The sequence below is a fragment of the Mytilus californianus genome, unplaced genomic scaffold (assembly GCF_021869535.1).
Source record: "Mytilus californianus isolate M0D057914Y unplaced genomic scaffold, xbMytCali1.0.p SCAF_12, whole genome shotgun sequence".
NCBI classification, from domain to species: domain Eukaryota; kingdom Metazoa; phylum Mollusca; class Bivalvia; order Mytilida; family Mytilidae; genus Mytilus; species Mytilus californianus.
In genome coordinates, this window is record NW_026262604.1 from 3,514,477 (window position 1) to 3,527,852 (window position 13,376).

Genomic DNA, 13,376 nt, shown 5'->3' on the forward strand with positions numbered 1-13,376 from the left:
CATTTTATATTTCATATATTATATGGTAAACGGACAGAAAGTCACAGGACAAAAAGTCACAGGACAGAAATTCACAAAATTGATAGGACAAAAAGTCCCAGGACAAAAAGACACAAATAGTTTGTTGACAATTATTTGAATATATAAGAGAAAGATCTTCAAATATATTCTTTTTATTTTATATATTCATTTTACAGAGAAGGAAATTGTTCATTAGCTGTGATAAATGAAAAATTATTAAATTTTAAACATGCAAAGGATAAATTTCTTGGCACCATGAAGCCATTTGAGTACCAAGCCACTTTGAAAAAAATTTTCTTAACAATTATTTGATACTTATTGAAATTTATTAAAAAAAAAATAATGACAAAGTTGTCTTATATATAATAGTTCAAGAAAAATACAAAAATGATTTTATAAAAATAAGTGTTTTCTAATTTAAAGAAAAATAACCTAAAAACTGAATTGTGACTTTTTGTCCTCTGACTTTTTGTCCGTGACTTTTTGTCCTCTGACTTTCTGTCCTACATTCATTTATATAAGGGCATAACTCTTTTAAAAAAAGGCGATCGTCCACCATTATAAAATGTGTCCGAGATATTACAGATATTAACCTATAGTATAAGTTTTATAAAAATCTGGCAAGAATTGTACCCGTTAGAGCGCTAACAAGACCAGACGGACACACAGACGGACGGACGTTCGGACGCCCTGTATTTCCATGCCCCTCGCAACGTGTTACGCGGAGGACAAAATAACTTAAATGAATGATATATTGATCTCCATAGATACATAGATCTTTTACCAACTAATCAAATTCATACCTTTTTCAAATGAAACATATACTTCTCGGGCTAAGGCCCAAATGGTGCATCTTACAAATTTCAGGACATCTTTAAATATGTGTGACTGCATGTTTGGAGATATAACCTTAAATAATACCCATGACACATCCAAGATGAATTATATTGATATAATTCACATGAATGCAGTTGGATGCTGTTGAGACCAAACATTCATTCTATGATTTTTATAGCTACACATGTATAAAAAAATATCTTATCAATTGGTTTAATTTCAAAACTATTGACCCCACAACTCAACTACACTCCATTTCCTAACTCCATGTTTTCACTCCATGACTCCACTCCAACACTCCACCACTCCACCACTCCTCCACTCCACCTTTTAGTACATGCCCATACATACACAGGACCTTTTAGAATATTAAAAATATTTCTTTCAATTTAGTTCATAATTCAGATCTAAATAAAAGGAGGTGTGGGTTATACATCGATGAAACAGCAATCATCCGACAAAATACGTTTGGATTTTTACTATTTGTTTTTTAACAAATGGTGTGATGAGTGAACACGGTATTAACTCGGACTGTGGCTTTTATATAACTACTAAATATACATTGCTGTTTAAAAAAAATAAAGTTAATTACCGAGCGCAAGACGTTACATTTAGAGCACCATACTTCTATTTCGAGCTCTAGACTTTTAAATCTCCATCACTAGACTTTACATTTTCAGCGCTGGGGTTTATATCTTTAACGCTGAACTTTATCTCCACCGCTCATTTTACATCTGTAGCGCCAGTCTTTCCATCTCCATTGCTAGATTTTAAATATATCTACAGCGATCAACTTTATATTTGCAGCGCTTGAGTTTACAGCTTCAGCGCTGTACTTTATATCTTCAGCGCTAGACTTAACATCATCAGCGCTGGACATTAAATCGTCAGTTCTGATCTCAATATCGTCAGAGCTAGACTTTAATTCTTCAGCGCTGTACAATTCATCTTCAGCGCTGATCCCAACATCTTCAGAGCAAGACTATACAGCCCCAGCGGTAAACTTTAAATTTCAGCGCTAGACTAATTAAATTTCAGCGCCAAACTTTAATTCCTCAGCGTTCGACTTTCCAGCTTTAGCCTGAGACTTTTAATCTTCATCGTCAAAAAAACTTTTTACACAAAGAAATGTTTCACCTATATTTGCAGAAATTTAGAATCAAATCAATTCAAAGTCGCTTGACAATGACCTAGGGGACAGGGCCTCGAAATAGTCGTCAAACTGGTATGTACTGATAGTAATACAACTCTATTGAAAATGTTATTGATCTATCACAAGTAGTTCATATATATCAGACTGACTTAAGCAGAAAAGAAGCTAACATTGAAAATTGCTTCCCAATTCAAAACCACTGCACCATGACATAGGGGCAGGGCCTCAAAATAGTCTTTAAATTGATAATTAGATATAAGAAGATGTGGTATGAGTGCCAATGAGACAACTCTCCATCCAAGTCAAAATATAAAAGTAAACCATTATAGGTCACACCGAACAGTAAGCTATAAAGGGCCCCAAAAATTACTAGTGTAAAACCATTTAAACGGGAAAACCAACGGTATACTAAGTATTGATAGTATTGCAACTTTATAGAAAATGTCAGTGATCTATCACAAGTCGTTCCTATCAAACTCATTTAATCAGGCAACTTAAACATTGAAAATTGCTTACTAATTAAAAGTCGCCTGACCTTGACCTAGGGGACAGGGCCTCGAAATAGCTGACATGAACTGATACTAATGCAACTTTGTAAAAATATATCATTGATCAAGTAGTTCCTATCAAACTGACTAACGCCGAAAACTAAATAATTGTTGACTCATCCTCTGCCGTCGCTGCCAACGCCGCCAGAAAAGCAACACCTATGTCTGATCATGTCTCTCATTCCGTGGCTTTTGTAGCCTTCTGTGGTGTATTTGCACATTTTTTTTACATAATGATCTGGATATGGTACGCGTGCTCATCGTAGTAAAATAATACTATAGAACCTGTCATAGACATTTCCTGATCGCAAATGCAAATACATTTGAGAGCGTGTATATATAATCTGTATTTCATCAAATATTTAACATATTAAGTCAAAGTAAATTAAAAGATATGACTTTTCCATGATATAAGCTCCTAGATATATATGGTGCCGCAATATTTATCAAACAAAAATGCTCCTTGCTTTAGTGTAAAGTATAACCTTAGTAATATGCTTGGTCCCGCTTTCTGGAATAACAAATTATTTCAAACAGTTTTGAATTCATTTTTTCTGTATTTCTAATATATATATCATCTGAACGACTTTAGAAACGCAACACTAGATTATTCTTTTTAAATCTTTGAATGAATGTGTCACCGTCAAAAGCAATGACTGCCTGTAATAAACGCCAAAATGATTGTCAGAAAGGTCAACCAATTCTGTTCGACATGTTTTGGGTTCTGTTTTACACCTCCTGATTTGCCTTAGTTCCATCCATTACAATGGGTTTTGTCAATTATGCGGTTGAAACTTTAGGGCTTTAAATGTTTTCTTCAGTCGATTCTTTGGCAGTTCAGTTTATGGGAAACATTTATGGCATGAATCTGTGCGCAATGGCATTCGGCAATTTGATTAGCAGTCGACGTTGGGGTCGTAAACATGTTTCGCAAATGACGTTGCGTAATCAAATTCTATTGACGTTGCATTGTCACTACATGTTGATCTGGTCATTGATGGTCAGCAACAAATCCCGTCTACCTGTATCGTTGTCGGAAGGAAAGTAAGACGAGTGTCCGAAGTCAAACTGTATGGTTGCAGCACGTTCACGTTTTCCTGTTCGCAGTATACTTATGGGCTGATTCAGTTTTTTATTCCTCAGTCTTGGCAATATGGAGATGCAACATTTTTTAACTGATTTAAGAGTGGCCAAGGATTAAAAGAACTTTCACGAAGCAAAAAAACTGAAAAAATCTTTTATGGGTTCCAAATTTCGCTTTAAGAAATTCGTGCGACTTCAAAAATCCGGTATGTTCAATAACCACAGGTAGGTCAGATGTTGATTTTTTCTTAAGAGAAAGAAGTATGGTAAACATGAATAGTAGATGTATGAGGATCAAATATGATTTGGTAAAAAAAATTAACAAAATGAGTGTTGCGTTTTTAAAGTCAGTCAGTATATGTTAGATCGCATATACTTGCGATCTTCTCATATATTTTATGATGGTATAATACTAAACCCCTAACAGGAGGGATTGTGCCTGATATTCATATGATGAAGACATAATCTTTCAATCAGTTTAATTGAGGTCTGGAGCTGGCATGTCAGTAACTGCTAGTAGTCTGTTGTTATTTATCATAATGTATTATTGTCATTGTGTTTATTTTCTTTTGTTTCCTATTCTGACATCGGACTCGGACTTCTCTTAAACTGAGTTTTACTGTGCGTACTGTTGTGCGTTTGTTTTTTCTACATTGGATAGAGGTATAGAGGGAGGGTTGAGATCTCAAAAACATGTTTAACCCCGCCGCATTTTTGCGCCTGTCCAAAGTCAGGAGCCTCTTGTATCATTTTTAATTTTAGTTTCTTGTGTATAATTTGGAGTTTAGTATGACGTCCATTATCACTGAACTAGTATACATATTTGTTTAGGGGCCAGCTGAAGGACGCCTCCGGGTGCGGGAGTTTCTCGCTGCATTGAAGACCCGTTGGTGGCCTTCGGCTGTTGTCTGCTCTATGGTCGGGTTGTTGTCTCTTTGACACATTCCCCATTTCCATTCTCAATTTTATTGCACCAATTTAAAAGTATTGTATTTTTAATCGTTATGCAAAATTATACGAGTTAACACATTGTTCTTGTTATTTATTGGAGATACTTGCTTATTTTTTCCAATTGAAGAAATTATTTGACTTGCAATGTACATGGAATTATTGCATCCCAATATGTCATTCTTATATTTAGCTCATCTCGACAAAATATCCAAATGTGTTTTGGTGGTCCATTGGTATCCGTCGTCGTTGAGAACCGTCGAAAACTTTTAAATGCCCCCCTCACATACACGGATGTTTCTTACGAGTCCTTACGATTTGCTAGTAGTCAATCGTAAGCATCCGTGAATGACTCGCTGGAACCCGTAAATAACTGTTTACAACTCGCAGACCCTCTTAAGGATCATGAAAGCTAGAGAGGAAATTTTTATTCATGTCAAAAATCTTTTCACGATTGTCCACGGATCGAATTTTTGGTATTTAACCTTCCGTAGGTATCGTACACCAGGCGTAAACCGCTCGCAACAGCACGTAACAATCCGTTAACTGCTTGCACAAATCCGTAAATGACTCGTAATTTTTTTTTTAACGATTTGTTTACGAATTATTGATGGATTATTACGAGTGCTTACGTGTTGCTTGCGATTTCTTTCGGTTCGTGTTACGATGGCTTTATGGATTTCTACGAGTTATCACGAGCACTTTATGCGTAGTTAATACTACTAATAGATACGTTCTCTTTACGTATTCTCGCGTACTGTTTACGATTTTGGGTAAGGTATACAAGCTACAAAATCGTATGGGCTCGTAAATACTCGTAATAACACTATCTCGTAACTATTCTTAACAACACATTAACAGGTCGTAACTAACACGTAAAAGCTTTGATGAATAGCAACATTTCGTAATATATACGTTACAATCCATAAAAATATCAAAACATGCCCGTAAGCTAACTAAGCTGCTCTTATTTATCGAATGAATGAATGAATGAATGAATGAATGAATTTTATTCTCATCAACTAATGACATAGTTATAGAGACAATAAGTATATACAACAATATAATATAATATACAGTGCATGTGTGAAATAATGATATACATTAACCAGGAGGAGAGACTTTCACATTAACAGCTTTAATATATCGACATAATTTTTCTAAAACTGTAATATTACTTGAGGAAAACAAATTACATAATTTCAAGGTGTTTGCATTTTTCCAACAAAATTCCGGTAAAAATGTTTGCCTTTCATTATCGAAAGATTTACAAGACAAAATATAATGATACTCGTCACCGATTTCAGCCGAGCCACAGATACGACACAATCTATCATTTCTTGACAGATTATGCCATCTCCCTGTCTCGACTGGTAAACGGTGACTACCACATCTAAATTTACAAAACATGTACATACAATTCAATGGTAAAATAGATATATATTCTTCAAATTTAAATTCTGTTTTAAATATTCTATAGCATATACCTTTAGAGGTAGAATTCATATTTTCATGCCATTCCTGTATAAATTGGTCCTTCAGTTTTTGTTCTACACATTTAGAAATCCACAAAGCAGAAAAAGTACCCTGTTGATTCCAAATATTTGACATTCCACAATTATCTAATGTGTTTTTTATAAAACGTAACCATTTATTCTCCAAACCATAATTATTAGAGTAAATAAATAATAGCTTATATAAAAGTGAGGAGACTTTACATTCTTCTCCATGTAAGAGACGACACCAAAACTTTACCATACGAACTCTTGCATGATTATCCGTGACAACTCGTAACAAATCGTGGAATTTTGACATTAATACATCATAATAACTTTTAATAATTGGTAATAAACCGTATATAGCTCGTATAAGCTCATAAAAATTCTTAAATCGGTCGTTAATGTGACCAAATCGTCGTTTTCTATTTTACCCTTCAAGAGTTATGGTACTTGATTGTTTGAAAAATCCAAATGTTGTGGTTTCTGAATAATTAGTTCGGTTTTCGTTGTTTAAAATTTACCATTCCAGAGTTATTGTAACAGTACTTATTTGTTGAGATTTTTTTTTAATTTTGTGGTTTCCTAATTATAAATGAAATTGATTGAAATGTAAATGACATGTTTTTGACCACTTAACATAATCATGATCTCTATGTTCCTACGGGACGGGGTAGATGTGATCACTAACTCTCTAGTTTCAGTTCTATTTTTGTCGAGCCTGCGACATTATGTCGCGAAAGCAACATAGCGATCCTACATTTCGTCGTCGGCGTCAGAGGCGTCAATATTTAGTTTCTGTCTGTGGTTAAAGTTTATTCAGACATCAATAACTTTCATGGAATTTTATAAAAGTTGGACAGAAGCTTATTTGTGACCAAAATACAGCGACTTTCTTCCCAACAAAATCTTAAGATCAAAATTGGTCGTAAGTTATACTGAAATATTTATGACTTAAGTGTATTTTTACTCTTTAGATTTTTTAAAATTTTGAATAGAGTAACTGTTTCCAGAGCAAAATTTGAAAATATTATTTTCATTTTCCTTATTCTACTGATAAATTGAGTAGGACTTAGTTTTTATTTCACTTAACATTTAGTTTCAGCCCGACTGAAGTTAAAGCTTTTCAGTCATCAATAACTTGGTCAAACCTTCACAGAATTTTAAGAAATTTGGAAAGAAGCTGTTAATGACCAAAATACAGTATCAAGAGCAAAATTTTTTCCCGTATTTTACTGATAAATGGACTAATTTTTTTTGCACTTAACATTCAGATTCAGTCTCAGATTAAGGTTTTCAGTCTTCAATAATTTTGCAAAACTGTCATGAAATTTTATGAAATGTGGACAGAAGCTTTTGAATGACCAAAGAACAGTATCCAGAACAAATTTTAATAATATGTATTTTCATTTTCCGTCATTTACTGATAAATGGACTTAGTTTTGCAGTTAACAAGTAGTAAATTTAGTAGTTAATATATATATACAGACAGTCTGGACATGATAAGTTTGTAATACTTGATGGATTGTTGAAACTTGGTGATAAGCTAATCTCCAAGAAATAGCATGTGAAGACAAAGTTTGATTTTTTTTTTAATTCTGTATTTTACTGATAAATAGACTCACTTTTAAGTCAACATTACACTTTTAATCGGACAGCAGCATTCGTAGGCGAAACACAGGGTTTCACGGAACCCTTTACGAATTTTTCTTAAATTATTCTTATGGAACACTTTGTGATGCGTTTCCCCCAAAAAATTAAACCGTTTTTTTTTCTTGTAGGGGGCTTTTTTGCCAAGTGGTCTAAGTAGTCGAACTACTGTATCACTAGCCAGTCAACACTGAGGTTGTGAGTTCGAATCCCGCACGGAGCAAGTTCACTCGACTCCAAACTTAATTGACTAGGATTGTCAGTTTTCCTACAGAAGGTCGATGGTTTTCGGTGGGCACTCCGGCTTCCTCCACCGTTAAAAACTGATCGTCACAAAATAGCACACTAGTGTTGAAAGTGGTGTTAAATACCAATCAATCAATCAATCAATCAATATTCTTCTTGTATAAACACAATTTTTATTACAGATATACCTAGTCTAGTGTCTGAATAATTCTTTTAGTTTGGATTAATAAAAAAAAACAATAATTTGTTGATAAAAGTAAAACTTGAAGGGTTTAATAGTAAACATAACATAAATTACAGTTAACTTATATACATGTAAATAGAAACATACAACACACGAGTAAAGTTCTAAAGGAGAGGCAAAGGACACCAAAGGGATAAACTCACAAGTCGAAAATAAACTGACAACCCTATGGCTAAAAAAGAAAAAAAAGACAAACAAAATAACATAGAAAACCCAAGACTGAGCAACACGAACCAAACTAAAACTAAAGGAATCAAGTGATATAATTGATGTGTATTATTTCAACAATTGTATTAAAACCAAGATGTCATTATTTGAAACTTTATATCTTGCATCGATAAATTAAGGTTGCTTTGCTGAAGAGCCCCTCCTAAATTATTGAAATCTATCATTTTGCAAAAACCATATTATATGTTGTTGTAAGTAAGTAGGTGATCACCAATACAAAACATGTGTCAAAATGTATTTAGAGTGACAAAATGTAGCTGCGATAATGATTTCTTTTTATTAATCAGTCTGATGCATTTTTGGGGGGCATACTGTAAAACATGGTATGATACAGTGGTATGATATGTGGTATTGTAACGTCAATATAATGGTTATAAGGTACAAATCCAATCGTAACATGTATACACAAATGGTATGGTACAAATACCACCGTGCATTTGTAAAGTTATCTGTGCACCTTATTTAGGGCACATAATATGCTATTTATTAGCTTCATAGGAACCCTTGTGAATCATGAATATATACGGGAGTATCCCGAATTCAACATTTATTACCATTCCGATGTTCGATTTTGTTTAACAGGGAATATGAGTTCAACAAGTTATTATCAAGTTCTATCTCTGCTATCAATATTATGGAGATCTAACATGAGTTTAGTTTATTACTAAAACTTTCTTATACAATATTTAATTTAACTATGGTATTGTAGTATATTCCTTATGACCATGCCCAGGGGTGAATCCAACCATTTATAAAAGGGGGAGGGGGTTCCTAACCCAGGATAAAAGGGGGTGGGGGTTCCAACTATATTTCCCCATTCAAATGCATTGATCGTCAAAAAAAAGGGGGTTCCAACTCCCGGAAACCCCCCCCCCCTCCCCCCTTGGATCCGCCACTGATGCCATACCACGATACCATCGTTTCATACCACGTCATGGTAGCACTTGTACCATACCAGGTTTTACGGTATGCCATTGTTTCTTTTTGTTTCGTTTTTTGTGTGTGGTTTTTATGGGAGGGGATTAACTTTACAAGTCTTGTTAACAAAAATCAAAACAAATCATATATCATTCTCGACACACAATATGTAAAAACATTCATTAATAGAAATACTTATATAAGCTAATTGAAATCGTGAAATCAATATTTTTGTTCCGTATTCTGTAATAGAAAACAATTATTTAAAATACAAAGACTTATTTTGTTGTGTCTTAAATGTTTTATGACAGTTTTTATACAAACCTTAATGAAAGAATACAACTAGGTTAACGAGTGCGGACCAGGTTAAAAGAAAATCTCCAATCTTTTCAAAAACAATTTCCCAGAAAAGCATCTCCATTTTTCTTTTAGGTAGCACCGCTTATATACAAAAGGACAAATTCAAGTTACGAAACTATTAGCGGCGTATACGTAAGAATAGAACGAAGGTGAGGGATCAAGGCTTTGTCATTGGAAATCAAACAAAAAATTGAAAAGTCTTCTATAGTCTTATATATATTCTATAGTATTATCTTAGTATAATAGTATATTGTTTTGTCAATGTCCTCTTTTATTTATATTTTTTTTTATTTGTCATTAATTTTCTTTTGCCAAAAAGTGGATGATACCTAGTCCCCCAATCTGTTTCCTACCCTTTCAACCGTGTAACACACTATATTCCCCATCTAATTATAATTTAGATCTCGGTATAACGAAATCCGAGATCTATATTTTAATTAGATTGACTATATTCCAGTACTGCCATTATTTTCTTAGGTATTTTACGGTATTATTTCTATATCATATACACACTTTAAAAGACTATTGGAAGCATTGCATGATTTACTGACGTTATAAGTATCTAAATTATACTTTTGATATAACATTTATAAAAAAAAAATACTGTGTATATGTGTGAACAAAATTCTCAGTGGTAAAAACTTCAATTAAATAGGACGGATCGATGAAACAATCGATTCGTGCGATTATGAACTAAAACGATTGTTCATATTACTGTAATCAGAAATAAATATTGTTTGACATAGGTAACTTTGTAGGAAGTAAGAACCTCTTATCAAAATTATCAAAATGCAAATATCAGTTATAACACCTGCATGCCTGTAGATTGTGTCTAAAATATTTGTTTGGTTTGAGACAATTTCCATTCATTTCGGTGTATGTGTGTGTGTGTTTTTTTTATTATTTGTCTGTTTTGTTTTGTTTTTTCTTTAGGAGGGGGGTCTTGTGACGAACATATGCAGGCACAAAACTTATCTAAATTAATTAGGATCAGAACGGGTTTACCGAAAAGAGGAAAATGGACCAAATTTAAAGAAAATCTAAAAGGACAAAAACTTTTAAAAAAAATTAATAAAATCGAGTGTTAAAATAAAAAGAATAAAATTCAAGTCGCAGTCTATCAGTAGGAAAATGCAGACATCAGCAGACATCCCCGCAAAAAAAAATATAAAATCGAGTGTTAAAATAAAAAGAATAAAATTCAAGCCGCGGTCTATATGGGAAAATGCAGGCATCAGCAGACGTCCCGGCAACCAAGGGGCGGGAATAATAGACACAAATTCTAGAATACAGATATGAAGATCCTAATCAAGACCCTCATGAAAGTTTTTTTTTTAAATATAAAACAAATTAATTTTTTTCTTATTTCCGTTCTGAAACAAATTATTATATTCTAGAAATTTTGATTTTAACAATTCTTTAAAAAAAATGCCTCTCCCTAATAACAAAAAAAAAAGGTCGGTGCCTAACATCTTTTATTGCGGAAAATCTTTAATTTCTCCTGATTATATTATTACATAGGACATGATTTCCTTCGTCGTGTGTGCAAGATGTTATGCACATCTCTTTTTATTTTCTGTGATATGTTATATTGTTTTATTATTCCAAAAATAACTTGAAATCAATTTGATTTATCAGATTTGTCCTAATTTTTTTCAGCTACTGACAAATATTGGAATTTCAAGTGCGTTAGATCAATTTTAAGGGAGACAACGATTTATACTTTTCAACCACTTCTAAGCGACCAAGAGTTGTCTCCATTGAAATGTGGTTTGGAATCGATACATATGTTTCTTTAAAGATTTTTCGACGTAATACTAGCATTCAAAGCACAACACATAAAACGTTTCTGTTAAGAGAAAATGTAATTCTTTCACAGGAAATTAGTTTTAAGATTGTAGGAATGAACAGTTTGTCTAAACTTCAGTTGTTAGTTAGAAAATTTCGTAGGAAAATCATTAATTTTGTAAACATTTTTTTTCGGCTTTAAAACAAAATTTTCTGCATATGTAAAAATGATTACCGTATGTATTTCTTTTAGAAAGACTACTTGGTGTCATGGTAAGACACGTCGAAATTTACGAAACAGCCATTTAATCGTATATTACAAATATTCGTAATATAGAAAAACTATATTACAGATATTCGTAATATTGATTATTACGCCATTGTGTAATATAGGCCTTATATTACACAAAGCTGTAATGTTACTATTTGTCGTAATATTACAAGTTTGAGTAACATTACGAATAACAATAATCGCCTGGACTGATATATGCTGTCGGTTTCGTGTCTAATTTGAAACTTAACAATAAAATTCAAGATTTAAAAGGGGGTAGGTAATTAATCAACCGTTTTAAAGGAGCATAAATTACATACTAAGAAAGTCTGAATCTTAAATTGCATAGTTTTCAGTTTTGGCGGCTTTGCCGGCAAACTTTGCCATGCTTGCGTTCACTACCAATACGATTTTATATTTTTCGAAATAAAGATTTAGAAGGATATACACGATATACTCTTTCAGAGCATTTCTGCTATCAGTTTGTATGGCGAGGTAGAAATAGTGATCATCGACTATTAGCTCACACTTATCATACGTTGACACAATGTTTAAGCCCAGTTATAAAATGTTCATGATATGCTTATATATATAGCTTAAATTAAGCTAGTTATACTAAGTCCGATGTGGTCTAGTGGTTAGGATTTCTGGTTTTCACCCAGACGGCCCGGGTTCGATTCCCGGCGTCGGAGCTTTAGTTTTTGTTGATCTTTTTCACATTACTGTTGTTGTAGTACATTGAGAACACAATGTTACAGATGTAGAGTTTATGTAGTCAAGACTTTTCTGTCTTTCAATTGACATGAGGCATAATTACATAGATTTGTAAAAGAAAACTTTCAAAAAGACTGTAGTTCTTTAAATGTTGTAACATCATCACAATAACAAACAACTGTCAATTATTGTTTAGTAATGAAACTGTAAAACTGTGCTTTCTTAACTCTGCATTGCTAGTTTGAATATTGGAAAGAGATGAAAAAAGAAATGCATCGGCCGGGAATCGAACCCGGGCCGCCCGCGTGGCAGGCGAGCATTCTACCACTGAACCACCGATGCTTATGACACATGATGTCTAACTCGAACATATAAGGGCAGTACATGATTACCACGTGTTACATAGTATGTATGATATATGGCATGTTTATTATACAACATTGTCGGTAGAACATGTAGAAACACGAAAAACATGTTTGACAAGAGAAAATCGACGGACATTTAGTACCCAGCCGTTAATCTGCAACATAATCCCGTGGTCCAACTGCTATGATGAATATACCTGGTATATATATGCTGTCGGTTTCGTGTCTAATTTGAAACTTAACAATAAAATTCAAGATTTAAAAGGGGGTAGGTAATTAATCAACCGTTTTAAAGGAGCATAAATTACATACTAAGAAAGTCTGAATCTTAAATTGCATAGTTTTCAGTTTTGGCGGCTTTGCCGGCAAACTTTGCCATGCTTGCGTTCACTACCAATACGATTTTATATTTTTCGAAATAAAGATTTAGAAGGATATACACGATATACTCTTTCAGAGCATTTCTGCTATCAGTTTGTATGGCGAGGTAGAAATAGTGATCATCG

The 13,376-nt window shown here is 33.4% G+C and overlaps 2 non-coding genes across 2 annotated transcripts; one reads left to right on the plus strand and one right to left on the minus strand.

Annotated features, from left to right (window-relative positions):
* Positions 1 to 12,411: 12,411 nt before the first annotated feature.
* Positions 12,412 to 12,483, plus strand: Trnae-uuc (transfer RNA glutamic acid (anticodon UUC)). The gene has a single exon. It is a non-coding gene; the product is annotated as a tRNA-Glu (tRNA).
* Positions 12,484 to 12,776: 293 nt separating this feature from the next.
* Positions 12,777 to 12,847, minus strand: Trnag-gcc (transfer RNA glycine (anticodon GCC)). The gene has a single exon. It is a non-coding gene; the product is annotated as a tRNA-Gly (tRNA).
* Between the last annotated feature and the right edge of the window lie 529 nt (positions 12,848 to 13,376).